This window comes from Lissotriton vulgaris, chromosome 3_1, assembly GCF_964263255.1.
Source record: "Lissotriton vulgaris chromosome 3_1, aLisVul1.2, whole genome shotgun sequence".
NCBI lineage: Eukaryota > Metazoa > Chordata > Amphibia > Caudata > Salamandridae > Lissotriton > Lissotriton vulgaris.
The window spans coordinates 2,076,571,327-2,076,596,426 of NC_141689.1; the positions used below are offsets into that span (position 1 = coordinate 2,076,571,327).

The 25,100-nt window shown below is 43.8% G+C and overlaps 1 pseudogene; it reads left to right on the forward strand.

Annotated features, from left to right (window-relative positions):
• Positions 1-25,100, forward strand: part of LOC147728819 (elongation factor 1-gamma-like) — an 81,578-nt pseudogene that overhangs the window by 52,845 nt on the left and 3,633 nt on the right.

The window sequence follows — 25,100 nt, forward strand, 5'->3', positions numbered from 1 at the left end:
TGTGAGTTATGTGGGTTGGAGAATTTTCTTTTTTAAAAATCTGTAGGAAAATGCAATCGCCAAATGTTAACTTACTTGGTGGTATGATTTAAAAGCATGAAAAACCTTAGGAGGGTGAAACTTAGTACTAGATAGTCTATCTAATAATAAGTTAGTAATAACATTAAAATCACCTCCAACAATTAAAGGAACTTTACCCAACTTTAGGACCTCTGAGGTAATAGTAGACTTAAAAACAGGGTCATCTGCAGTAGGACCATAAACATTAAGTAAAAATATGACTGAATCATGAACTTTAATTTTAACAAAATTATATCTTCCATCCGTATCTGAAATTGTACTTAAAACTTGGCAATGTAATTTTTTTGCAAAGAAAATAGCCACACCATTTTTTTTTACCATTGGCAGGTGACAAAATATTAGTATCTACCCACTTTTTTTCATATAATGTAAGATTTTATCATCTATATGAGTCTCTTGAACAAAACAAACATCTGCCTTACAACTACCTAAATAATCGAAAATGTTTGTACGCTTCACTGGATGACGTAATCCTTTAACATTTAGTGAAACAACTTTAATATTTAATATTGTGGACATTAGCCATAATGAAGAGAGAAAAAATAAAATATCAAGAAGAGGAGAGGAAGAAATAGAGCAATAATAAGAGAAAATAGTAACTCCGGAACTAGTAAGAGGACAGGAAGAAATTAAAACAAGGAGAAAATGACAAACAGAGTACATGTCAAGTCAAGTCAAGTCAAGTCAGAGATTTATATAGCGCGCTACATACCCAGAGGGTCTCAAGGCGCTTGAGGAGGGGAAGGGAGTTACTTGTCGAATATCCAGGTTTTGAGTTGCTTTCTGAATGCTAGGTGGTTCTGTGTGAGACGTAGGTGGGTGGGGAGTGAGTTCCAGGTTTTAGCTGCGAGGTAGGAGAAGGATCTACCACCCATGGTGGTTTTATTGATGCGAGGAATGGTAGCAAGGGCTTGGTTGGAAGATCGAAGTTGGCGAGGGGGGGTGTAGAAGGAAAGACGTGTGTTGAGGCATTCGGGTCCAAGTCCGTAGAGTGCTTTGTGGGCGTGGGTTAGGAGACGGAAAGTGATCCTCTTATTGACGGGGAGCCAGTGGAGGTTTTTTAGGTGGCTAGAGATATGGTCTTTGCGTGGGATGTCAAGTATGAGTCTGGCTGATGCGTTCTGGATGTGTTGAAGTTTTTTCTGGAGTTTTGCGGTGATACCGGCGTATAGGGTGTTTCCGTAGTCCAGGCGACTTGTGACCAGTGCGTGGGTGACTGTCTTCCTGGTTTCGGTGGGGATCCAGCGAAATGTTTTTTGAGCATTCGGAGGATGTTGAAGCATGAGGATGAGACTGCGTTAACTTGTCTGTTCATCGAGAGAGAGGAGTCCAGGATGACGCCCAGGTTTCGTGCGTGGTCCGTCGGGATGGGTGCTTTTCCAAGGGCCTCTGGCCACCAAGAGTCGTCCCAAGCGGAGGGGGGGGTGCCTAAGATAAGGACTTCTGTTTTGTCTGAGTTCAGTTTCAGACGGCTGTGCTTCATCCATTCTGCTACTTCCTTCATGCCTTCATGTAGGTTGGTTTTGGCGGTGTTGGGGTCTTTGGTGAGTGATAGGATCAGTTGGGTGTCGTCTGCGTAGGAGATGATGTTGAGGTTGTGTTGGCGAGCGATGGTTGCGAGGGGGCTCATGTATACGTTGAAGAGGGTGGGGCTGAGTGAGGAACCTTGGGGTACGCCGCAGATGACTTCAGTGGCCTCGGACTTGAATGGTGGGAGGCGGACTCTCTGTGTTCTTCCGGTGAGGAATGAGGTGATCCATTCCAGTGCTTTTCCTTGGATCCCGATGTTATTGAGGCGCTGTAGGAGAGTGCTATAGCAGACTGTGTCGAAGGCTGCGGAGAGGTCGAGGAGGATGAGGGCGACTGTGTCTCCGTTGTCTAGTAGAGTTCGAATGTCGTCTGTTGCTGCGATGAGAGCGGTCTCCGTGCTGTGTTTGGCTCGGAAGCCGGATTGTGAGGAGTCGAGGGATTTGTTGCTTTCGAGGAAGGCGGCGAGCTGGTTGTTGACGGCTTTCTCGATTACTTTGGCAGGGAATGGTAGGAGCGAGATGGGGCGGTAGTTTTTGAGTTTGGTGGGATCCGCTGTGGGTTTTTTCAGAAGGGCGCTGAGTTCGGCGTGTTTCCAGTTTTCCGGGAAGGTGGCGGAGTTGAGGGAGCAGTTGATGACGTCTCGGAGGTGTGGTGCTATGATGGAATCTGCTTTGTTGAAAATGTGGTGCGGACATGGGTCTGTGGGGGATCCTGAGTGGATGGAGTTCATCAGGCGGATGGTGTCCTCGGTGGAGATTGGGTTCCAGTTGTTAAGGATGTTCGAGGGGGGTGCAGGTACGGCAGAAGATTGGGTGGGATGGTCTCCGGGTTGGATGTCAAAGCTGTTGTGGATGTCTGCAATTTTGTTGTGGAAGAATGAGGCTAGGGAATCGCAGAGGGCTTGCGAGGGGGTGATGTCGTTGGAGTTGGCTGAGGGGTTGGTGAATTCTTTGATGATGTTGAATAATTCCTTGCTGTTTTGGGCGTTGTTGTCTAGTTGGTCTTTGAATGCGGCTTTCTTGGCAGTCCGGATCAGTTGGTGGTGTATGCGGGTGGCGTTTTTGAAGGCATCCCTGGTGCTGGGGTTTGGGTCTTTTTTCCAGGCCTTCTCCAGGGAGCGACAGAGTTTCTTGGATTTCTTAAGATCATCGTTGAACCAGGAGGCGTTTTTGCTGCCAAGTTTGATTTGACGTTTTTTCGGCGGTGCTAGGGTGTCGGCGCTGTTGGATAGCCATTGGGTGAGGTTAAATGCTGCTTGGTCGGGGTTTGAGGAGTGGGTAGGTGGGTTTTGAAGAAGCGATGAGGAGATCTGGTCGATGGTGATTTTGTTCCAGTTTCTTCGTAGAGTAGGTTGGAGTCGGTTGTGAGTGGTGGTTTTATTGTAGAAAAAGTGTACGCAGCTATGGTCCGTCCACTGGAGGGAAGTGGTGTGACTGAAGGAAACATGTTTGCTGGAGGTGAAGATGGGGTCGAGTGTATGACCTGCGATATGGGTGGGCGTAGAGACAAGTTGTTTAAGTCCGAGGTTGGCGAGGTTGTCCCGAAGGGAGGTGGTGTTGCTGTTGTTTCTCTTTTCAAGGTGGAAGTTGAGGTCTCCCAGTAGGATGTATTCCTCGGAGGGGAGGGCGTGTGGGGTGATGAAGTCGGTGATAACGTCGCTGAATTTAGCACGGGGTCCAGGAGGTCTGTAGAGGAGAGTGCCTCTGAGTGTGGTCTTGGGGTCGGTGTGGATCTGGAAGTGAAGGTGTTCGGCGCTAGCGAGGTTGACGTCTGAGCTGGTTGAGATGCGGATGGAATTCTTATGGACGATAGTGATGCCTCCTCCGGTTTGGTCGATGCGATCCTTACGGATGATCTTGTATCCTTCCGGGATGGCAATGGTGATGTCAGGGGCTGATGAGGCGTTCATCCAAGTTTCTGTTAGGAAGGCGACGTCGGGAGAGATGGTGTCTAGTAGATTCCAAAGTTCGATGGCGTGTCTGTGGACTGAGCGGGTGTTGAGCAGGATGCATTTTAGGTAGTTGGTGTCGGGTCTCTGCATGGTGTCGGTGGGTGAGGGGTTGGTTTTGGTGCCGTCGAATTTGCAGAAGTTGCATGAGAAGGGACCATGGGTGTGTCCAGGAGCGCATACGCCTTTCAAGCATGACCAGAACCGTTGGAGCCCTATGTAATAATAAACCATTAGTATGTCAGAACATATGTAGTTAATCAAGTATTAGAGTCATGAGTATCCATGGAATGCTGTGAATGCTGATTCAAAAACTGACAAGTCATCAGGACGATAAAAAGATTTTGAGAGATTGTCTTTCCAGATACGCATTGTTGAAGGATCAAAAAGACCATATTTGAATCCAAGACTTCGCACTTGAGGATGAAAAGCAGTAAATTATTTGTGAATAGAAACTGTTTCCTTAGCAAAATCCTGATGAATAACCATCAAGGAAGGATTTTCTCTTGCTGCTATTCGAATCAAAACCAGATGGCTATGCCAGAGAACTATAATTTGATGGGGTTTAGTAATTTGAGGATTGTGATCTGAAGAAATCCTATGGGCCTGGTCAATCTCAAATATTTCTGGAAATGTAATTTGTAGAAGGCCAGGAATCAAATTTTCCAAATACAATCTGCAGTTGCCACCTTCAACATCCTCTGAAAATTAAAAATACGTAAGTTGGATTGTCTGTAGCGATTTTCCATATCTAGAAGCCGGGTAGACAAAGGTGATATTTTCGCTACAAGTGGTGTAAAAGTTTCAAACTTAGACTTATTATCCTGTATTTTAATTGCATTATCAGAGATTTTCATTGACAAAGTCGCCATTTCTTTTCGTACATTTTTAGTTTCAAATGTGTTTAATTGATTTTTCCAGTAGGCGTAAAAAAAGACATTGTGACAGATTGTAAAGGCAGTAGCCTACATTTTTAATCTCTGAGGCAATAGAATCTGTATTGATACGAAGTGCTTGAATTTTCTCTAAAAGTAAGGATATTGAAGGTTCTGATGACTCTACCGCCTTTGATTTAATTGGCAGAGGTGAAACTTGCTGCCTCATTTTGGTATGAATAGTATTTTTATTATCCACGTTATTTTTGTATCGAGTCAAGCAAATAATAGCAAGAATGAAAGAAAATATACTGCAGCAGTGAAGAAAACCCTATTTGAGCTGGTGCAGCAGCTATAATGGGCTATGGGCCCTTTCCTGAGGGATTGCTCAGCCCCCCCCGACTGACAAAGCTGGCTGTACCTTATGGCAGAGCTGGAAGCAGAGGCTGGAGGCAGAGAAACACCACTGACCTCCTCGAAAGTCCACAAAAATCACCACATTCACAGGTACTGGCGTTATGAACTAAGCGACTTCATTTTCGCTGTGTTTCTGACATGAAATCGGCATTATTTCTTCATAAAAGGCCGAGAGAGCGCCCAAGCTCGTTAGGTGGCGGCCATCTTGTGGCGCACTGGTGCGTCTCCAGTGCCCTTTTCTTCTAACATCATGGGGATTTTAAAGGTATCCAGGGTTTGTTGATACCCCTGGAAAGGACCCAGATATTTGCCAAAATACAGCTAACTTTTTTTTTTTTAAATGGGGAAAAGGTGTTTCAGATGAAAGTGTTTGTTTTTTCCCTGCAAATGGTATCAACAAAAGGTTTGTGGTAATAAAATCACCATCTTCCCAGCTTTCAGAAACTGGCATACTTTTGTCATAAAATCAAATTTATTCACACAGTTTTGGCATTTTACTGGGACATAGCCTATTTTGGTCATTTTTTGAGCTTTAAACCTCTTTCCAGTTAATGGTAAAAATGGGTATAAAAGCTATAATGGATCTTGTGAAGCTATACATTTCTTAAAAGTAGACAGCATTTTGAATTCAACAATTGGTCATTGTGTAGATACCTTAAGGTTTTCCAATGGAAACTAACAGTTGAAAATAGGAAAAATTGAAAATGAGTTGAATAAAACGGTCATTTGTGCCAACTTTTTCACCTGTAACTTCTTCTAAGTATGGCAGATATTTTAAAGCAATATACCGTTACATCCGCTGGACCCTTCTGGTTGTGGGGATATATAGGACTTGTAGGTTTACCAAGAACCCTTGGAACCCAAAGCCAATAACTGAGCAGCATCTTGCAATGGTTTTGTATTGTGTACTGGGTGTCTAGCAATTAATTTTGGAAAATATAATAGTGAAAAATCAGTATGAAAGGCACGTATGTATTTCTGAAATGGGAACAAAACATAGAGTTTAGAAGCAGTAGCTATTTGCACGTCTCCAAAATTGTGGGTACCCATACTAGCATGTGAATTATAGGACATTTTTCAAAGTGACATATTTTTTACACATTGGCATGGAAGGCAGAAATGCATCAAAAGTCAATAGGTAATAACACTTTCTCTATAATTCTGTGTTCCCCTAAGTCTCAAGATACAAATTGTACCTCACGTGTGTGGGTAGGTCCTGTGCCCACTACAGGAAACGGCCCTAAACACAAAGTGGACACACAACATTTTTACAGTGAAAATTGACCCTTTTTTTGCAAAGTGCATAGCTGTTGATTTTGAACCCTAGATTTTGTGGATCCACACAGATTCTAGAACTTTCCATCACAGTAATTTGACGAAAATGTGCTTTTTTGAGAAAATTTGAGGGATTCTGGGTAACAGAACTTGGTAAGAGCCACACAAGTCACCTCATCCTGTATTCCTCTAGGTATCTATTTTATAAAAAATCTCCAGGTTTGCTATGTTTCCCTAAGTGCTGGCTGCACTAGGACCAAAAATCCACAGGTAGGCACATTCCAAAAAAAGTCAGTGCCTAGTGCGCTTTCTGACATCCTGGAGAGGATGGAAATTGGAGGCCATTGCTCGGATATGCCCCCCAGGAGGCAAGAAAGACTCTGGCAATTTTTTTGGGGGGGGCAATGAGATGCCCATTCTGGTATAAAAAGCAAGCATATTTGCTAGTGCCTAGTGGCCTCTCTGGCCCCCTGGGGGCAGAACAGGGGCTACGGTGTTAGGAATTAAACACCTTGACATGCGAGATTGCTGGGATGTGGTCTTTTTCCCAGTTCCCTAAAACAAAAAACAGCGATTTTTTTTTAGACGCTCCCTTAACAGAGAAAAGAGGCACGGCAGAACGTAGCCTTTGCTTGGCTTACTGTTCCGGTACCACGCCCCCTCTTTACTTCCTGGTTCCTTGCTCGAGGTCTCCGTGGCGTCCTTCGGATTTCTTCGAGGATCCTTGGACCCTTTCCCTCCTTGATTCCTTCATTCCTTGACCCTGCAGCAGCTAGCTGGTCTGTTACTCTGTGAGAGTGTCTTTGCCAAGCTTCGGCATTCCTTGGTTTTTACGCGAGTATGTTATCGCGACTACCCTTACTTTGCTCACACATTTTGCGGGCGTTTGTTTGCTCGTTTTCTTTTCTTTACTTCTGCTGTATGAATGGTACGTACCTGGCGAATTATTAGTTATTTAGTGCCTCCTGTGATAGTGAGGGCTCCGCCCTTACCTTCTTTTAGGGCCTGGTGTCTCTCCTCGTGTGTGTGTGCTGCTCCGCTGTCTCCCCCCACAACAGCCGGCCGGTGCTCCTCACATCCCCTCATTTTGTTTTCGTTTTTGTCTGGTGTGAATGTCCTTCGAGAGTTCTACTCCTCATATCCCGATACTGAGCATCCCGCTTACCTTTACTGAACTCTTCGATAAAGTCCGCCTGACCTACAGTTGGGGTAAGCACACCTGGAGAATCACGCATGTCAATGTCTCCTGTATGAAGGTTAGTGAATTAAGGAAATATTATGTGTATTGCCTATTTCGTTTTCTAGCCTGGACATCCACCTGTGACTCCTGCTGTACCCTGCCTACCCCCTCGTATGAGGAGAGTGGTGGACACTCCTAGGGCAACTCCCTCATACTTTTAGGGGACAGTAGACAGGAGTGTGTATCTATTCACATTCTTGCTTCTGTGTCCTGGAGGTGTAGGGATTCTTCTTTGCTCCCGTGAAAATTGGTTATTCGCCTGACATACGGGGCTACTGCCCAAATCTGCTTCTTGGGGGTGCAGAAAGACTGTGGCATATTTTTTTGAGGGGTGAGGCAATAACATACCCATTCTGGGCGGCCCTAACCGCTGAATTTTGAAAACATTTATCCCTGGTGTCCAGTGGGCTTTCTGCTCCCGAGGGGGCAGATAAGGGGCTATTGCCCCCATCTACCTCCAGGGGGGGGGGGGGGCAGAAAGACTGTGGCAATTTTTTGGGGGTGTGGGCATTCTAGGACCCCCACCCTAAATATACAAAAAAACCAAATCCCTGGTGACTAGTGGGCTTTCTGCCTTCCCGGGGGGCAGATCAGGGGTTACTGCCCCATCTGCCTCTGAGGGGAAGAAATATTGTGGCATTTTTGGGGGCATTTGCCTGCCCATTCTGTGCAGCCCCCACCTCGAGCTTTGGAGAAAAAATCCACAGTGCCTAATGGACTTTCTGCCCCCAGTGGGGTCAGATAATGGGCTATTGCCCCATCTGTCTCCCGGGGGGCAGAAAGACTGTGGCATTTTTGGGGGGGCATTGGCAGCCCTTTCTGTGCATCCCCCACACTAAACTTTGGAGAAAGAAATCCATAGTGCCTAGTGGACTTACCGCCATCTGCCTCCTGGGGGCATAAAGTCTTTTGTTTTCTTTTTGGGTGTAGGGTGTGGGCATTTGCATGCCCATTCTGGGCAGCCCCCAACCCTGGCCTATAAAAACAAATCCATGGCATCTAGGTTGCCTTCTGCCCCCATATGCCCCCCTGAGGGGCAGAAAGACTTTCTGTACCAAAATGTTATGGGGCGAGCAAAAGCCCCTGCCCAAGGGGCCGCTCCCCCCTCCATGGTGGCTAGTTGGTGGATCCCTGCTTGGGGATCGCCCTCCTGGGGTGATCCTCAAGCAGGGATCCACTAGGTAAGGATAAGATAGGTGTTTCACTTTCATTTTCAATGAAATGATGTCAGAGCACCATACGAACTATCGTAATTGCAATGAAAATGCAAAACGGCCTCGGGCGGATGGGGAAGCTCTTCCCCAACCTCCTGAGGCCAATAAAAAAAGGAAATCCCTCTGCTGTCTGCAGCAGAGGGAATTAGTGCCCCTTTTCTCATGATGGAATGGTTCCGTCATGAGCAAGAGCACTGGTGCTCATGACGAAACCATTCCATCATGAGCACCGAAATAGGTAATGTTGTTTAAGGAGTCAATTTACAAACATTTTGTGATTGAAGACAATCATAAGTTAAGCTTATATGTGCTCTTAGGATAAACCTCATTAAGCAATCCACAAAACCAAGCAAGGCAATGAGACTAACATAAGAATGTCTTATATTTGAAACACAAGTAGATAGTATTCACGAAAAGAAACACATACGTCAATGACAATGGATGAAATGTTGCATAACCTGTGTCATGACTAAAATATGTCAGTTTCATAAATTATTGTGAAATTAAAAATAAGTACCCAGTTTTCTAACAACCCAAATTAGTTATCAACAGAATCCTTTTTTTCCCCTCACATAAACATGAGCCCATCCAACTCCTCTCATGAATAGTGTGAATACGTTTGAAAAGCATCACTAAGAGAGACCACTCCCATTAATAGGCCTCTTTTGTACCTGACTGACAAAGCAGTTTCAGTAAGGTTTTACAGATGTATAAGGTGAATTTTGTGTAGACTCAAGCATATTTCATAATATGTATACATACAATATCCAGCCTGCCTCATAGGCACCAGTGTCAGAGGTTGTATGCCATGAAAAACACATATGTACCTATTTTAGGTATGGTTAGACTTCGTCTGTACAATGTTATCTCTGCAAATATTTTGATATACAACTGCTATTATGCATGTTAGTGCATATGTATTCTTTGATTTGTTTTGCCTTATTTGTGGAAAGTTGATGTGTTATGTATATGCAATGGGTGTGGTCACAGGCGGTGTTGCATGACAGATACATTTTCATTCCTTTGTCTTGGATATCTTATAATATTTTTTTGTGTTATTTTATAGATTCACAAGAGCAGAATTTATTAATTTGAGTAAAGTATGCATCTTGGTTAGATCACTTTTAGACCTTGCAATACACTTAGAGAGCCACAAAAAAAACTTAAGAACAGGAGACAGTTAAGGGCTTGTCTTAAATATAGGCGACTCCTTAATGTGTATTTCTGCTTCATAATGTGGTCCCTTGATGTTTGTGATTTTGTAGTACCATGCTGCTTGACATATCCATTGTTCCCCTAGAGATTAAGCAATGTATTCAGAAAGCTTTTTCAATGATAATAATGCACAAGATGGAACGCATCATAAATTCATATGTATAACTCAATCGTGATTCACACATGCTGCCGCATTTACGTTAGTCAATGTCCTCTCCATGGCTACAGAAAATATGTACACAACCCCTATGTTCTGGACCCCTACTTGTGTTAAGCATGTTGTAATCTCAAAAATATAGTTATTCTTGGCAGTGGTGCAGGATTACATCACTGAAGTAATTTTGTCACAATGAAGAAGGGCCATATGTACGAAATTTCCATTTAGCATTTCCTGAATCGTGAATCTCAAGAAATCGCTACTTAGGATATACGTAATGGAATGTACAAATATAGAGGTTTCTTAATAGCGATTCCTACAGAATAGGAATTGATATTAGGTAATCACGATTTAGGAAATGTTAAACCTTAAAAGCCCATTGATAAGAATGGTTTTGCATTTTCAGATTAGGGTGCCTTTGGGCTTAAAGTCCCCTTTGAATCACCCCCCCAAAAACTATTTGTACTTGTTAAGCACACAAATGCCTTAGGGGTAAGAGTGCTGTTTATAGTACTTGAAAAAAAGCATTTTGAAGTTCTTTTTAGGTTGATGGTTTCTGTTTCCACACCTAAAACAATAAATGTTTTTACCATTCTTCTCAAACCTCCTATTGACATTAGTATTCTGGCTGTGACCCTGAACAGCATTCAAATATTGCAAATCATACTTAAAGTTTTCCTCTCGTTTTACCATCGCAATCTCCTCCGTTGTTTCCGTCTTATTATTAATATTTTTTACCGTATGCATCCATTTTTCAGTCTTTTCAAAAGCTTTGACAGTAGAAATATCTTCCGATAATTTTGGATCTCCAATGACTCACAACTGTTCCTGTGGTTTTTTTCACTTAATGTGAACAACAATCTGATCACGGATCATTTCATCCGAAATGTTTCCAAAATTACAATGCAGGCTTAAAGTACGCAAAGCAGCCAAAAAGTCATCAAATGACTCACTTTCTTCCTGTCTTCTAGTGTAGAATTTAAATATGTTCAATGAAATATTACTAGTAGGTTTAAACCTTTTTTTCCATCCTTAGTAATGCCTCATTGCATACATTAGTTGCTTCTGCATGTTCCGAAACATTTATCTGAGGGAGAGATCTAAAAACCATCTGTCCTTCAGATCCAAGACAGTGTAGTAAAATACTTTCCTTTGTCTCTGCTCCCATTCTTTCTCCATCAATCCCCTCCATATAATTTATAAATTCCTCCTTCCAACTCGACCAGGGCAGTGATGGTTCTCCTTTGCTTTGTAAAAATGTTGCCGGAGGATCAAACTGCATTTTATTTTTTTATATATATATATATTTTTTTTAAATGACTAAATTCTACTTTTCTTACTGGAATTTGTTATGTCTTAATGTTTGTTTGATTACATTCCTTTTACTATCCTTCCTGCAAATATTGCACAGTGAAGTGATAATTTGGAATGTTCCTTATTCATCTTGTAATACCAACACCATATCAATTATTATTTCTAAAAATTCAATATCAGCCTCAAAGCATCCTATTGCACAGTTCACCGTACATCCACTTACTTGTCAGAGTTTCCCAAACCGGCAGGATTTTCTTTCTTAAGTAAACAAAAAAAAAACGAGCATCTGGTCGTTTGTCCTTACAGCAATAGCTTGGTGGTTGCTACGGCTGTATCCAGGACAAACAAAATGACCGCCACGTACAATGTGTACGCGCCACTTTCTCCCAGGATGCCTCACTCAATTTCTCCACGCTTCCGACTGCGCACCGACCGGGGAATGGCGCTGTCAAGGAAATCCAATTCCCCGTGCCCCAGTCTCGCGTAGGAGTTTCAAAGGATGCTTTTACCGGTAAGAGTGCCTTGAAACAAGCTGCTGCTGAATAATGGCAGATAGGGTCCCAAGTAATCTTAAATGTTGCACCAAGAAAGCGAAAAGATAAATAAACAGTACCTTTTGTTTTTCGACCGCTTCCTTGCAATTTGTTTTCCTTTTCCTTTTCTTTAACCAGTAACTCTTCCAGCACTGTTCTCCACCACTCTATTTAAAAAAAAATCCAGTACTTCGTATAAAGTTGAATTACCTTTTCCTACCGTTCCATAAGCTCAGAAATATTGTTTATTCACTAAGACTCTTCCAACCATTTAGACCAATATCGTTCTTTTTTTATATTGCCAAAACAAAAATTTCCCTCCAGACACAACTCCTCTGTGCTGCTCCTATGTTGTGAGAAATGTCCTGGTCCTCGTCGCCAATGTAAAGAAATATAATACTAAGTATTAATATTAAATTAATTTATTCTAAAATATAATGTTAGCGGCACAGCAACAAGACTGTACATCTCCAAAGAGCCAGCACAACTGACTCCAAGGAGTTAAACATTCTACAGAAGAGTTCCAATGAAATTATTATTATTATAGAGGCTTTTTTAGCGCGCTCTGTTACTAAAACAATAGTATCCTGGCGCGAGAGAAAGGGGAGACAGATCAGAGTAAATCCAGAGTAGAGAGACAGCCATTAAGCAGTGATGTTAAAGAGATGTTTTTTTTTTAGAAATTACAACAGTGAAAAAATGAAAACACTAGTACATGAACATGTTGGCAATGTAACACACTCCTCTGGCGATCTGTGGTAGGTAGAGTACGTAATAGAAGCCCCACCCATATTTTTGATTGGCTTGTGTCTTTGTCCTTCGTAAATGCTGGCGTGATTCCTTAGTACGTTTGTTAGCACTTCCTTAGTAAGGCCATGTTTTCATTTGTATCCTCTTATTTCTCCTGGCCCTTTACTTGGTGTACTTTATCTTTTTTTCACCACTTCAACCACTGGTTCAGCATGGCGGCGGCTTTCAAATGTACGACAACATGGGCGCATACAAACAATTACGGCCGGGGCTTTTTTCCCCTTCACAGCAGGCACCTGCTTTTATAAAGCACCGTGGCACGCTGCTCCTAATTAGCAACAATGGTGAGCACATTTTTTTCTTTTTTTTAACATACTAACTAATATGATCGAAAGTTTTATTTGTCTGCGGCTTGCCCGTTGCTTTTTTTAATTTACATATTAAGTAATGGCGGTTGCGCGTCTTGTTTCCTCTGCCACCAGGTTTCAACTTTACAAACCAGCTAGACCGATTGGCTTTGCTAGTGCTTTTTGCTTCTTCTTAGTGAGTGAGAATGTAGATTTGACTTTACACTTCTTTACCCCTAGGTTCCTGCCTCCGAGGGAAATTACAGATTTTGTGTGTTTGAGAGTAATGTGATTGCTAACTATAGTAAGTCCTGTGCTCGACAGTAATGATTGCATATGACAACCTGTGTCTGTACTATTGTGTTCCTTTAACACACAATTACTCCTTCTTCCTTCAGTCAGTAACGATGAGCTTTGCGGCATTAACAGGGAGGCAGCTGCCCAAGTCATCCAGTGAGTCAGCTTTGCCAACAGTGAGATCGTTCCTTCTGCAAGCACCAGGCTGTTCCCCACCTTTGGGATAGTACAGTACTACAAGCAGGTAAGGTGGCTGGCAAGAGGGCTGCTCCTCTCTTGAACGTTTAGCCCAACAGCATCCTACTCGCCCCTCAACATCCACCCCCATGCAGCCCCCCCCGGTGGGTTGGTCATTCTCCCGCCATTTCAATCTGGTTAGATAGTTGCTTTTTGCATACCCTCTGAATCCTCTTACAGGGCACGGAACATGCCAAGGAGGAGGTGAAGCATGTGCTGAGCACCCTAGATGAACATCTGAGGATGCGCACATTCCTGGTGGGGGAGAAGGTCAGCCTGGCTGACATCTCGGTGGTGTGTGCGCTCCTCTGGCTCTACAAACAGGTGAGGACTTTATCTTCAATCTCATCGTTCCCTGTGTACCTTCTAGGGAAGGCCCATGACCATGTGTTGGTGGGTAGAATTGTGTGCTGGAATGCACACAGATGAACAGGGAATTCTGCTACTTTCGGTGCAGGGCATGAGATCATGCAAAAAATCTTCTGTCAAGGCCTGGGAGAAGGGTTGGCAATGTTTGCCAATATTGTTTTACGTTAAAACCTGATCGATGTTGACGCTCATCAGCTCATTAATTCCGTGGCCAGTTGTGATTGATAGGATGTAGTGAACCCCATGCCTTTAGAGACCCCAGCGTGTTTTTAAGGGTGTGCTAAATTGAAGGCTTTGCAACTTTGTGTGCTTTTCAATTTTTTTTTTAAAGTTGCCAGATACTCAAAGTTTAAAGAATGGAGCTATAAAGTTGATCTCTTTACGGCAGTGGGAAAATATTCCCCTTGATACTTTGGATGAGACCACCCCCCCACCCAACTTGTACAACCCAACCCAGTCCAGCCAATGCCCCTCAAATTATTTGCCATTCATTGACCAAATGCCTTGTTTGTTAGGTGAGCATGTACTGGAAATGAAATCAATGGGGTGCAAGTTTTGAGTTTTCCCTCTTCTTTGCTAGGCACTGTCATGGGCAGTTCTTGAGTTTTGGAGGATTTTGGAGGGTTAAACTGCTCAAATGTGCCCTAAGGTGCCTGCAGCCCCTACCCATTGAGCAATACAAAAAATATGATTGCGCAGGAATAGTCCAGCTCGAACTGCAAGACCAGGTCCCCTCTGAATAGGAACACAATCAAACCTAGATTGTTAATGAATTACTTGGTCCTTGTCAGTAGAGTGTTGCTTTGTTCCAGCAGTACAGTGAGCATGGACCCATGTTTAGGCATGCCTGTCCTGTGCCAATGCTGTACATTAATTCAAGCACTCCCCTTGTCACCTTTTTTGTTCCATTTGATACCCTAAGGGCAACACATATGCCCAGATGAGTCCTATTCTCACTGTGCCAAATGCCTAAACCTGCACCATACTGACAAGGCTCATGTGGGCCAAAGGATATGGGGGTTGGTTGTGTTGCCTTTTGAAGACAGCCTTACTTCCTTTTGTTGTCTTCTGAAGACAACCTTGCTACTCCGTTCGGGAAGTAGAGCTCCCATGAGGAGCAGGGTCAGTACTGATTTGCTTATGGCGGGTGGCAATGGCTCTGGACACATTTCACCCATCACATTTTCGTTTGTTGCAGATCAGATTGGTGTTTTCCAGTGTTGTATGGGGAATACCCAATAAACCCCCATCCAACCCAAGCTGTATAGCAGACTGCTTTCTCCATCAAAAAGCCAGAGCCGTCCTTGTATTTTATAAGGTAGCCATAAGTAAAATGATTAACTTGTTGATTCCGTATCACTGTCTCAAATATGTTGGTACCTGATATTTTGCAGTCAAATTGTACTATGGATTAAGTACTATGCACAAACAAGAGAGCCTGGTTTTGAATTCCACCTTGTGCCTCTTGCGGAGAACACTCCATTTTGTTTTGCGTCATCATGTGTACTGCCATAGTAAGACCTTTGTTAATTGTTTACCTCTCCCTCCAGGTCCTGGAACCATCTTTCCGGCATCCACACGTTAACGTAAATCGTTGGTTTGAGACATGCGTAAACCAACCAGAGTTCAGGAGTTTCCCTGGGGAGGTGAAACTCTGTGAAAAGATGGCTCAGTTTGATGATGAGATTGGGCACCTCTTTCATGTGGGTGATGGTTTTACAGTGGCATAGGTCCTATGATAAAAGTTTTGATCTAGTAATGACAACCTGGCTCCCTGGCTCCACACAGGAGCACATGGTTGGCAAGCGGACCACTCAGAGACAGTAGTTATAAAGGAATAGGGAAATTGATTTGGGGGGCTTGTGGTTGTGCTTTTTTTATTTTATTTTTTTATATATTATCTTTCAGTCTTGTCAACAGATGTGGCGTCATTCCTAAATAACAAAAAAACAAGAGGCCTTTCATTTGGTTTTATCTGGTTTCACGTGCTACGGGTTCAGTAACTGAGGTCAAGTGCCATGCAATGTCTTTTGACAAACTGCTGCTTATTCAAAATGAAGATTTATATTTAAATGTGTTGCCTTGATTGCAAAATAAGGACTTTTTTAAATGTGACCAGGTGACAATTTTGCATAAGTACGAGAAATATGAAAGGAAATGTTGTCAAATGTTTTCAAGCATACAGCAACATCTAAATACCCATAAATAAACTATGCAACCATTCAAAATGTATCAGTAGCAAGAAAAGTGTAATTGAGACACACTGTTTTTTGTAATTCTGAGGTGTTATGGTAACCTTTTAACCCCTTCGCTGCTAGGCCTTTTCCCCTCCTGTGCTAAGCCTTTTTTTGGCGATTTGGGGTAGTGCGCGCTTAGGCCCTTGTAACTTTTTGACCACATAAGGTATCCACGCCAAATTTGCGTCCTTTTCTTCCAACATCATGTGGATTCTAAAGGCGCCTAGGGTTTGTGAATTCCCTTGGAGGGGTCCCAGAAATTAACCAAAATATAGTGGGTTTTTTTGTTTTTTTTCAGAAAAATGGGAAAAACGGGCTGCAAATGAAAGCCTCTTGGTTTTTCCCTGAAAAAGTTATCAAAAAACGGTTTGTGGGGCTGAAATCTCCATTTTCTCAGCTTTTAGGGAGTGACAGTCTTTTGTCATAGAACCGACATTTTTCACACAGTTTTGGCTTTTTCTGGAACATAGCCTATTTTTGCTATTTTTAGAGCTTTCCACCTCTTTCCAGTTAATGGTAGAAATGAGTTTGAAAGCAATAATGAATCCTGGAAAGCTGTACATATTCGTAAAGTAGACAACATTCTGAATTCAGAAAGGGGTAATTTGTCTAAATCCATGAAGGTTTCTTTATAGAAACTAACAGTTAAATATTTGAATATTTGAAAATTTGTTGAAAAAAACAGCCTTTTGTCTCAACGTTTTCCCCTATAACTTTTTCTAATTTCAACAGCTCTTGGAAAGCAATATACCGTTACATTGGTTAGACCTTCCTGGTTGTGTGGATATATAGGACTTGTAGTTTCACCAAGAACGCGACGAACCCAGATCCAAAAACTGAGCAGCAACTTGCAATGGTCTTTTTTCATTTACTGGGTATAGAGCACTTTGTCTTGGAAAATGTATACATGGAAAAATCTGTATGAAAGACACCTATGTATTTCAGAATTGGGTACAAATTATAGACTTCAGAAACAGTATATAATTGCTAATTTTCAAAATTAGGAATACTCATACTAGCATGAGAATTATTGGTCATTTTTCAAAAATATTTTTTTTTACACAATGTCTTTCATTGAAAGGGAGAAATGCATGAAAGCTCATTTGGTAATAACAGTTGATTTACAAATCTGAATTACCCCAAGTCTCCTGATAAAAACGGTACCTCACTTGTGTGGGTCGGCCTTGTGCCTGTGATAGGAAACGGCGCAAAATGCAACGTGGTCACACCTAAATTTTGCAGTTACAAATTTACCCTTTTTTGGCAAAGTGCCTACCTTTTGTTTTTGCACCCTAGCTCTGCCGGCACCTAGGGAACCTAGCAAACCTATACATTTTTGAAAAGTAGACACCCAGGGAAATTCCGGATGGGGTGACTCGACTGCCTACCACCAGGTTTTGTTACCCAGAATCCCTTGCAAAGCTAAGAATTTGACAAAAAAAACTAATTTTCCTCACATTTCTGTGGAGGAAAGTTCTGGAATCTGCGTGGATCAACGAATTTCCACCCACCCAGTGTTCCCCCAGGTCTCCTGAAAAAAATGGTACCTCACTTGCGTGGGTAGGCATAGTGGCTGCGACATGAAACAGCGCAAAACTCAACGTGGACTCACCTCAATTTCCAAGTGAAATCTTGTGCTTTTTGGACAATGAGACTACCTTTTGTTTTTGAGCCCTAGCTCTGTCAGCACCTAGGGAAACCTAGCAAACTTATACATTTTTGAAAACTAGACACCCAGGGAAATTTAGGATGGGGTGACTCGACTGCCTACCCCCAGGTGTTGTTACCCAGAATACCTTGCAAAACTAAGATTTTGACAAAAAAAACACATTTTCCTCACATTTCTGTGGTGGAAAGTTCTGGAATCTGTGTGGATCAACAATTTTCCACCCTCCCAGTATTCCTTCAGGTCTCTCGAAACAAATAGTACCTCACTTGCATTGTCAGGCATAGTGGCTGCGACATGAAACAGCGCAAAACGCAACTTGGTCGCACCTCAATTTCCCAGTGAAATTTTGCGCTTTTTGGACAAAGGGACTACCTTTTGTTTTTGCGCCCTAGCTCTACCAGCACCTAGGGAAACCTAGCAAACCTATACATTTTTGAAAACTAGACACCCAGGGGAATTCAGGATGGGGTGACTCGTCTGCCTACCCCTAGGTTTTGTTACCCAGAATACCTTGCTAAGCTAAGATTTTGACAAGAAAAACACATTTTCCTGATATTTCTGTGGTGGAAAGTTCTGGAATCTGCGTGGATCAACAAATTTTCACACACCTAGCGTTCCCCCAGGTCTTCCGAAAAAAATGGTACCTAACTTGCGTGGGTAGGCATAGTGGCTGCGACATGAAACAGTGCAAAACGCAACATGGTCGCACCTCAATTTCTCAGTGAAATCTTGCACTTTTTGGACAAAAAGACTACCTTTTGTTTTTGTGCCCTAGCTCTGCCAGCACCTAGGGAAACCTAGCAAACCTATACATTTTTTAAAACTAGACACCCAGGGGAATTCAGGATGGGGAGACTCGTCTGCCTACCCTCAGGTTTTGTTACCCAGAATCCCTTGCAAATCTAAGATTTTGACAAAAAATACACATTTTCCTGACATTTCTGTGGTGGAAAGTTCTGGAATCTGCGTGGATCAACAGATTTCCACCCACCCAGCATTCCCCCAGGTCTCCCAAAAAAATGGTTCCTCACTTGCGTGGGTAGGCATAGTGGCTGTGACATGAAACAGCGCAAAACGCAACATGGTCGCACCTCAATTTCCCAGTGAAATCTTGCACTTTTTGGACAAAAAGACTACCTTTTGTTTTTGCGCCTTAGCTCTGCCAGCACCTAGGGAAACCTAGCAAACCTATACATTTTTAAAAAACTAAACACCCAGGGGAATTCAGGATGGGGTGACTGTCTGCCTACCCCCAGGTTGTGTAACGCAGAATCCCTTGCAAATCTAAAAATTTGACCAAAAAAACACATTTTTCTCAAATTTCTGTGGTGGAAAGTTCTGGAATCTGCGTGGATCAACAAATTTCCACCCACCCAGCGTTCCCCCAGGTCTCCCGAAAAAAATGGTACCTAACTTGCATGGGTAGGCATAGTGGCTGCGACATGAAACAGCGCAAAACGCAACATGGTCGCACCTCAATTTCCCAGTGAAATCTTGCACTTTTTGGACAAAAAGACTACCTTTTGTTTTTGCGCCCTAGCTCTGCCAGCACCTAGGGAAACCTAGCAAACCTATACATTTTTGACAACTAGACACCCAGGGGAAGTTAGGGTGTGGTGACTCGTCTGCCTACCCCCAGGTTTTGTAACCCAGAATCCCTTGCAAAGCTAAAGATTTGTCAAAAAAAACACATTTTGCTCACATTTCTGTGGTGGAAAGTTCTGGAAACTGTGTGGATCAACAAATTTCCACCCACCCAGCGTTCCCCCAGGTCTCCCGAAAAAAATTGTACCTCACTTGCGTGGGTAGGCATAGTGGCTGCAACAGGAAACGGTTCAATTCGTACGGTGGTGAATTTACAATACCCGATTGCGAAACAACCTTGATATTTTTTGGGGGGGCACCTGAGTTTTTGGCCCGGGGCTCGGTGGTATTCTTTGGAAAGTACCAAACCCAAACAGTTCTGAAAAGTTGACACCTGGAGGAGTCCAGGGAGGTATGGCATGCATTTGTCCCCCAATGTTTTCCTACCCAGAACTCCTTGCAAACCTTAAAATTAGGTAAAAATATCACTTTTCCAAACTTTTTTGCGTGGGATCTCGGTGCCAGCAAAAATGTCCTACCACCCAGCGTTCACCTTGTTCTCCCGAGTAAAAGGATACCTCACTTGTGTGGGTGCCCCAAAGCAGAACAGTCCGAAAATGAATTTTGAAAAAGTAGTATTTAAGTTTTACAAGTTAAACCCCTCTGCCTTAGTCACAGGCCTTGGGCCCACCCACACAAGTGAGGTATCATTTTACTCAGGAGAACAAGGGGAACGCTGGGTCGTAGGACATTTGTGCCGACACGGAGATCCCACGCAAAAATGTATGGAAAACTGTTTTTTTAACCTAAATTTATGGTTTGTAGGGATTTCCGGGTAGGAAAACATTGAGGGACCCACGCATGCCATACCTCCCTGGACTCCCCCGGGTGTCTAGTTTTTAGAACTGTTTGGGTTTGGTAGTTTCCAAAGATGCCTGCCGAGCCCCGGTCCAAAAACTCAGTCTCCCCCCCAAAAAAAGAAGGTAATGTTGCTATTGGTTATTGTAATTTCTCGACTGTACGATTTGGACCTTTTCCTGTTGCAGCCTCTATGCCTACCCACGCAAGTGAGGTACCATTTTTATCGGGAGACCTGGGGGAACGCTGGGTGGGAGGAAATTTGTGTGAGCCCAGTGATGCCACGCTTTACCACACAAAAAAATGTGAAAAAACTGTTTTTTTCAGCAAAAATTGATGTTTGCAAGGGATTCTGGGTAAAGTAATGTTGGAGGATCCACGCAAGCCATACCTCCTTGGAAGCCCCCGGGTGTCTACTTTTCAGAAATGTGTGGGTTTGGTAGGTTTCCCTAGATGGCCGTCTAGCACGGGGCCAAAAACCCAGGTAACCCCTCTTGCAAAAGCTGGTGGTATTGACATTCAATACCACCAGCTTTTGCAAGAGGGGTTACCTGGGTTTTGGGCCCCGTGCTAGACGGCCATCTAGGGAAACCTACCAAACCCACACATTTCTGAAAAGTAGACACCCGGGGGCATCCAAGGAGGTATGGCTTGCATAGATCCTCCAACGTTCCTTTACCCAGAATCCCTTGCAAACATCAGTTTTTGCGGAAAAAAAATCAGTTTTTTCACATTTTTTTTGTGTGGGAAAGCGTGGCGTCACTGGGCTCACACAAATTTCCTCCCACCCAGCATTCCCCCAGGTCTCCCGATAAAAATGGTACCTCACTTGCGTGGGTAGGCATAGTGGCTGCAACAGGAAACGGTTCAAATCGTACGGTGGTGAATTAACAATACCCAATTGCAAAACAATCTTGATTTTTTTTGGGAGGGCACCTGAGTTTTTGGCCCGGGACTCGGTGGTATTCTTTGGAAAGTACCAAACCCAAACAGTTCTGAAAAGTAGACACCCTGGGGAGTCCATGGAGGTATGGCATGCGTAGGTCCCCCAATGTTTTCCTACCCAGAACTCCTTGCAAACCTTAAAATTAGGTAAAAATATCACTTTTCCAAACTTTTTTGCGTGGGATCTCGGTGCCGGAAAAAATGCCCTACCACCCAGCATTCACCTTGTACTCCCGAGTAAAAGGATACCTCACTTGTGTGGGTTCCCCAAAGCAGAACAGTCCGAAAATGAATTTTGAAAAAGTAGTATTTAAGTTTTACAAGTTAAGCTCCCCTTTCTTAGTCACAGGCCTTGGGCCCACCCACACAAGTGAGGTATCATTTTACTCGGGAGAACAAGGGGAACGCTGGGTGATAGGACATTTGTGCCGACACGGAGATCCCATGCAAAAATGTATGGAAAACTGTTTTTTTAACCTAATTTTATGGTTTGCAGGGATTTCTGGGTAGGAAAACATTGGGGGACCCATGCATGCCATACCTCCGTGGACTCCTCCGGGTGTCTTGTTTTTAGAACTGTTTGGGTTTGGTAGTTTCCAAAGATGCCTGCCGAGCCCCGGTCCAAAAACTCAGTGCCCCCCCCCAAAAAAGAAGGTAATGTTGCTATTGGTTATTGTAATTTCTCCACCGTACGATTTGGACCTTTTCCTGTTGCAGCCACTATGCCTACCCATGCAAGTGAGGTACCATTTTTATCGGGAGACCTGGGGGAACGCTGGGTGGGAGGAAATTTGTGTGAGCCCAGTGATGCCACGCTTTCCCACACAAAAAAAGTGAGAAAAAACAGATTTTTTCCGCAAAAATTGATGTTTGCAAGGGATTCTGGGTAAAGGACCGTTGGAGGATCCACGCAAGCCATACCTTCTTGGAAGCCCCCGGGTGTCTACTTTTCAGAAATGTGTGGGTTTGGCAGGTTTCCCTAGATGGCCGTCTAGCACGGGGCCAAAAACCCAGGTAACCCCTCTTGCAAAAGCTGGTGGTATTGACATTCATGCGTGGGTAGGCATACTGGCTGCAACAGGAAACGGTCCAAATCGTACGGTGGAGAATTAAGTTTTCAATTTGAGAGCGTGTGATTCAAGGAAATTGTGACAGACAATTTCAAGTTTGCAGGAGATTGTGGATAAAAATCAACAATAGAGTTCACCAGAAAGACATGACCATATACTTCCATGGTTTAACAATAATATCTAAATTTAGTAAGTTATTTATAGCCATAATGTACACTGTAACAGAGTTACTCAAAATTCAAACATTCAAGCACGGCTAACTATTCCTCAAAGATACACACATACAGGTTGGATTTGGCACGAGGGCGAGTGATGGTTCAGTACATTACATTTTATTAACAAGATATTTAAAAAAATGAAATGCTCTGTCAATAAATAAATGCATAAAAACCGAACCAGTGACTGGCAACTCGTGAGCTGTAAAGCCACCACAAGGCACCAACCGTTTTACAGGCCATTCACGCACCTTTCATACCTGATACAAACCAGACCATTGACACCATCCGGAAGGAACAGCAACACATTACAACAATCACAATAAGGGACAAGGTACACCCTTCTTGAGAAAGATATAAAAGACAAACATTTCTGCACAGCCATCTAATCCGCAAGCACACACACATTCTGGTTGGATTTGGCACGAGGGTGAGTGATGATTCAGTTCATACAATTGTATTCGCAAGTAATTTCACAAAAATGAAATACACTGCGTATAATTGAAAGTATGATAAACTGAACCACTGACTCACAGCTCGTGAGCTGTAAAGCCACGTCAAGGCACCAACCTCTTTACAGGCCATTCATACACCTTTCGTACGTGTGACACATACAAAACATTCACACCGCCAGCCGCGGACCCATCACATTTCAACACTCACACCAGCAGACAGCGCCATTCAAGCGCCCATCACTTTCACACGCCCACATTTCTGACATTGCAACAACACAAAATGATGGACTGCGTGGAGTGTCACTCAACTAGCAGTGTGTGTAGTGACCAACAGAAAGTAACTACTCACACACCGCCAGCCGAGCGCCAGTCCTCCAAAACCACCATCCAAGCACCAGACCATGCACACCGCCAGCCAAACACCACTCAGCGCACACCAACAGCCAAGTACCACTCCACACACACCACCAGCCAAGCACCACTCCACGCATACCACAAGCCAAGCAACACTCCACACACACCACCAGCCAAGCACCACTACATGCACAGACAGCAAAGTACCACTCCATGCACACCACCAACCAAGCGCCACTCCTCACACACCACCAGCCAAGCGCCACTCCACACACACGATCCAGCCAAGCGCCAATCCACACACACCGCCAGCCAAGCACCACTCCGTGCACGGACAGCCAAGAACCACTCCACGCACACCATCCAGAAAAGCGCCACTCCACGCACACCGCAAGCCAAGCACCACTCCACATACACTGCCAGCCAAGCACCACTCCATGACTCCATGCACAGACAGCCAAGTACCACTCCACGCACACCACCAGCCAAGCGCCACTCCACACACACCCTCAGTCAAGCTCCACTCCACACACACCGCCAGCCAAGCGCCACTCCGTGCACAGACAGCCAAGTACCTCTCCACGCACACCATCCAGCCAAGTGCCACTCCACACACACCGCCAGCCAAGCTCCAGCCCAGGCACACCACCAGCCAAGCACCAATCCAAACACACCACCAGGCAAGCACAAGACCTCGCACACCGCCAACCAAACAACAGACCACGCACACCGCCAGCCAAGCACCAAGTCCACAGACACCGCCAGCCAAGCACCAGTCCACAGATACCACCAGCCAAGCGCCAAACCATGCACACCGTCAGACAATGGGCACTACACGCAAACCAACATCATACTTTAGTTTTTTTAAAACACAAATAAAAAACAGAAACAAATTGCAAATTGATACAAATCTACTAACAAAACAACTAAATCTAAATACACTGCACAAATGCCAACTTTGAAAGAGAACAATCAGCTTTAAAGACTAGAGACCAGCCTGTTCACTTTACCACTCATGGATGCTCCCAAAACTTCTTTTGTGTGTGATACATTCTAAAACAAGCAGGCACACACAGCCCAGGGTTAGAAGGACAGTCGGGGCAGTACATACGAACCTCCTTCCGCAAACCTCTTCGCCAACAGACTCTACATCTCCGACTGGGAAAGTCTTTTGAGGTTGTAGGAGGAATTTGATCAGGAAAGTGGCGATCTTTCAATCTGGCAACATCCTCCATCACTCCAACTGTAGGAACACTTGCCTGTTCCACTAAAACAAGGCTGCCTACTACAGACTCCTGAAACTTCACAAAAGTCATCTTTGACTGAGGACAAGATTGCTGGAACACAACAAAAGCATTAAAGGTTGCCAAGTGGAAAAGATGGATAGCCAACTTCTTGTACCAAATGTAAGACTTACGAAGAGCAGCATACGGTTCCAACCTCTGATCTACTCTGTCAACACCACCCATGTGCCTATTATAGTCCATAATGCACACAGGTTTGTGCACTTCTGCAACCTGACCCCAAATAGTCAATGCTTCAGTGCTTTCATCATGTATGGAAGTCAACATGTAGACATCTCTCCTGTCTGAAAACTTCACAGCTAATAGCTCCTCACAACGCAATGCACTGCACTGTCCCCGAGCAAGCTTTTTACAAACAAGTTCTTTTGGAAAACCTTTACGGTTACAGCGGATTGTGCCACAAGCAACAGTGTCCACTTTGGCCAATTCCCTGAACAACCGCACACCAGTGTAGAAGTTATCTACATATAAATGATGGCCTTTGTTAAAAAATCCTCTACCAAGTTCCCACACAATTTTCTCAGTCACTCCAAAAGTGGACGGACAACCAGGGGGGTTAATCCTGGATTCCTTACCGGTGTACACCCTGAAATTAGAGACATATCCAGTC